Source organism: Lampris incognitus, chromosome 4 (assembly GCF_029633865.1).
Source record: "Lampris incognitus isolate fLamInc1 chromosome 4, fLamInc1.hap2, whole genome shotgun sequence".
NCBI classification, from domain to species: Eukaryota; Metazoa; Chordata; class Actinopteri; order Lampriformes; family Lampridae; genus Lampris; species Lampris incognitus.
In genome coordinates this window covers 59482080-59486966 of record NC_079214.1, presented here as the reverse complement: position 1 = coordinate 59486966, position 4887 = coordinate 59482080, and positions in this window count along the sequence as shown.

Below are 4887 nucleotides of genomic sequence, written 5' to 3'. Positions count from 1 at the left end.
AACTAATTTCAGCTGCTTGTATTCGCGATGTCACCCTTTTGGTCACTACCCAAAGCTCATGACCATAGGTGAGGGTTGGAATGAAGATCAACTGGTAAATTGAGAGCTTTGCCTTCTGGCTCAGCTCCCTCTTCACCACAACAGTCCAGTACAACATTTGCATTACTGCTGATGCTGCACCAATCCGCCTGTCAATCTCCCACTCCATCCTACCCTCACTCATGAACAAGACACCAAGATACTTGAACTCCTTCACTCGAGGTAACAACTCATCCCCAACCCGGAGGGAGCAATCCACCATTTTCCGGTAAGAACCATGGTCTCAGACTTGGAAGTGCTGACTCATCCCGGACATTTCACACTAAGCTGCAATCTGCCCCCAGTGTGTGCTGGAGGTTGCGTTCTGATGAAGCCAACAAAACCACATCATCTGCAAAGAGCAGAGATGCAATTCTGAGGTTCCCAAAATGGACATACTCCCCACTTTGGCTGCGCCTTGAGATCCTGCCCATGAGTATCACAAACAGAATCGGAGACAAGGGACAACCTTGGCGGTGTCTGACACCCACCGAAAATGTGTTTGACTTTGTGCCGAGAATGGGGACACAGCTCTCACTTTGGTTATACAAGCACCAGATGGCTTGTTGCAACCTACCCCAGTACCCCATACTCCCGCAGTACCCCCCACAGAGTGACCCAGGGTACATGGTCGTAAGCCTTCTCCAAGTCCACAAAACACATGTAGACTGGCTGGTCAAACTTCTGGCCATGTTTGAGCAACACATTCTTTAGCCTCCATGAAAAAGTCTCTTCTAGGGTGCTGGAAAGGAAGATCCGACCAATTGCTGAACCTCAGATCCAGGAGGAACAGTGCGGCTTCTGTCCTGGCCGTGGAACGACGGACCAACTCCTCACCCTTATGGAAGTGCTGAGGGGGGCATGGGAGCTTTGGCTTGCATGTCCTTGATAAAAGAAATGAATACAGATGCTCTCAATAAGTGGGAGAACCTGAAGAATAGATTAAATAGGGAGAGACCCAGGACACATCCGGTCCTACTACCTTGAAATACATAAGGCATGGGGTTCGAGACTATCAGTATGCCCACCTGTGTGTCTTTCTGAAAAAGGATTTCACTTTTCATTTATGTTCCATAGAATGGTTTATTTTGTTAATGGCTTTAAAGGATTCATGAGAAAATTTAATTATTATGCCTTATAAGAAGACAATGGTGATGGACAGGTTGACAGACAAGATCAGGCAGGAGTCTCCATGGACAATGATGTTCACGGATGACATTGTGATCTGTAGCCAGAGTAGGGTGCAGGTTGAGGAGAGCCTGGAGAGGTGGAGGTATGCACTGGAGAGAAGAGGAATGAAAGTCAGTAGGAGCAATACGGAATACCTATGCGTGAATGAGAGAGAGGACAGTGGAATGGTCAGGATGCAAGGAGTAGAGGTGATGAAGGTGTATGAGTTTAAGTACTTGGGGTCAACTGTCCAAAGTAATGGGGAGTGCAGGAGAGAGGTGAAGAAGAGAGTGCAGGCAGGGTGGAGTGGGAGGAGAAGAGTGTCAGGAGTGATTTTCAACAGAAGGGTACCAGCAAGAGTTAAAGGGAAGGTTTACAAGATGGTTGTGAGACCAGCTATGTTATATGGTTTGAAGACAGTGGCACTGACAAAAAGACAGGAGGTGGAGCTGGAGGTGGCAGAGTTGAAGATGCTAAGATTTTCATTGGGGGTGATGAAGAAGGGCAGGATTAGGAACGAGTATATTAGAGGGACAGTTCAGGTTGGACGGTGTGGACACAAAGCAAGAGAGGCCAGATTGAGATGGTTTGGACATGTGTGGAGGAGAGGTGCTGGGTATATTGGGAGAAGGATGCTGAATATGGAGCTGCCAGGGAAGAGGAAAAGAGGAAGGCCAAAGAGGAGGTTTATGGATGTGGTGAGGGAAAACATGCAGGTGGCTGGTGTGACAGAGGAAGATGCAGAAGACAGGAAGAAATGGAAACGGATGATCTGCTGTGGCGCCCCCTAACGGGAGCAGCCAAAAGTAGTAGTAGTAGTAGTAGTATTATAAGAAGACATTATCAGTTACAATTCCCTTATGAATGAGAGCACTTTGATTTTAATGTGTGGAGTAAAAATTGACTTTTTTCATTATTCGGTGCACTCATCTCTTTCAAAGTCACATCAACATTTATTATATTTACCCCTTCAACCGCACGCTGGTTTGGGTGACAGGTGCCAATCATCCTGAGAGCACTACGCTACAACTTTTACTTTTCAAGCCAACTTATCAAAGTACGTAGCATATGAAACAGATTTTCAATTTGTACCCAGCTGATCATGTCTGCTGTTCGGAGCAGATAAGAGGTGGAGGGGAAAGCCAAACAGATTGGAGAACAGCGAGTTAGACACAGTCGAAAACATGACAACATATCAGAAGAACACAGTCCTATGAACCTGTACAACAGTCTTTAAGCTCAGTTTGAAAGGTTTTTCTACAATTCAAACTTCTAAATATAGGAGATACATATAAACCAATTACTTAGCTGACATTTTCTTGGGGGAGAACCTCAATTATACCCTTATACATCATCCTCCACACTTGAGATGCTTTCTGTTCCTTTACAATGAGTGCTTGTAGATTAAAATATCTTAATATTTATAATATTTTATTTATTACATTTTTTAACAATAATATAAAATAATATATTCGATAAACATATTTTATTTATATATTATATTTTATATTATAAAAATAATATATTTTTTATATTAATATAATATAATTATGTTGAATATAATAATATTTCAATATAAATAACTGGAAGAGACTACGCTTGATTCGCAACAGGGTGAAGGATTAGTTAAACACTAATGGGCATTGTGAGTCGGTCCTGGGTTTGAGCCCCGGGGTCATCCAACTTTGGGGGTCGTCGGGGGTCGTATACGATGCCAGGTCCTTTCTGTGTGGAGTTTGCATGTTCTCAAGACATGTAGGTCAGGTGGATCAGCTGTACTAAATTGTTCCTAGGTGTAAATGTGTGTGTGTGTGTGGGGGGGGGGCTGGGGGGCCTGGCCCCACCCACTTGGCACCCAGGCCCACCCAATCAGAAGGCTTCCTTTTTTTACTGGATCATCCAGTGTATAGCAGTCAGTGAATACTGTTCTGACTGATCAGACTACGTGACCAATAAAAGTAAACAATTCTTGTTCCTTGCTTCTTGTTTACCATATGATGATGGTAGGTCAGATGTTTTGAGTGGCTGTTCATTTCGCAAATGCCAGACTGCAAGAAGCAACTCCTCTTTCTTTTCTTTTTCCTTTTTTGGATTTTTCCTCCCCAGTTGTACCTGGCCAATCCAGCCCGCTCTCCGAACCGTCCTGGTCGCTGCTCCACCCCCTCTGTCAATCCAGGGAGGGCTGCAGACTACCACATGCCTTCTCCGATACATGTGGAGTCACCAGCCGCTTCTTTTCACCTGACAGTGAGGGGTTTCGTTGGGGGGACGTAGCGTGTGGGAGGATCATGCTATTCCGACTGACCAGAGGAGGCGCTAGTGCAGCGACCAGGACACACACCCACATCCTGCTTCCCACCCGCAGACACAGCTGATCGTGTCTGTAGGGACACCCGACCAAGCCGGAGGTAACACGGGGATTCGAACCGGCGATCCCCGTGTTGGGAGGCAACGGAATAGACCACCACGCCACCCGGCTGCCCCAAGCCCCGCCTCTTTCACTCAGTGTACAGCGCGCGCATTGCACAGGGGAACAGAAGCCTACTTTCCGCTAGCTAGCTGCTTGTAATGTAGGTTAATATAAACATCATGGCTAAATAAAGCAGTTTGCTTAAGTTTGTCACAAAAAGACGCGAGGAGCAGGAGGAAGAGAGTTAAGCTCAAGTTCAGGCATCATTCTCAACTCACCACCCACACCAAGCCCCGTCCTCTCCTGCTGTAATCATCAAAAGTAAGCTGATTTACATTTTTGGACTGTAGTAGCCTATTGCTAAAATCAATATTAATGTTTATGGGTATAGTTTTTGTTGGGCGTACAATTGAATTTTATGCTGATGTTTTGTGTGTGTGTGTGTGTGTGTGTGTGTGTGTGCGCGCGCATGCAGTGTTGTGCAAGTTTACACTTCTCAAGAGCTAGCTCAAAGTTCAGTTCACACAGATTAAAATGAACTAGTTCACGTTCATAGTTCACAATTTTGAATTTTAAACTAAGTTCACGGTCCCAAAAGATGGATATACTACAGCTTGCTGTGTTGTTTCAAATTCGTTGCCGACGTGGCTGACGTTCAGACTTGTTTTTTCAGACCCGGTGGGCACAATTTGCATAAAAATGTGACATTTTTCAAAATTTTCAGGTTCAGTTCACCATTCATCAAAAACATGAACACGTTCAATGCGTTCACGCACAACACTGTGTGTGTGCGTGTGTGTGTGTGTGTGTGTGTGTGTGTGCGCGTGTGTGTGTGTGTGCGCGCGTGTGTGTCTGTCGTCAGACATATCCACATATTCATGCCTTGCTACTTAAATTTGTGAAAAAGAGGAAATCCCTGTGCAACTTAGGGATGCAGTCATTGTCTTGATCTTCAAAAAAGGGGACAAAGCCGAGTGCGGAAACTTACCGTGTCATTTCCTTGCTTTCCACCACAGGGAAAGCCCTGGCTAGGGTCTTGGCCAACAGACTCCTCCCGATATCAGAGGAAATTGTGCCAGAATACCAGAGCATTTTTCGTCCTGACAGAGGCACCGTGGACGTGATTTTTACTGCTCGCCAACTCCAAGAAAAAGCCCAGGAACAGAATCATCCATTGTACATGGTCTCCATAGACTTAACCAAAGCCTTTGATTCTGTAAACCACCAGA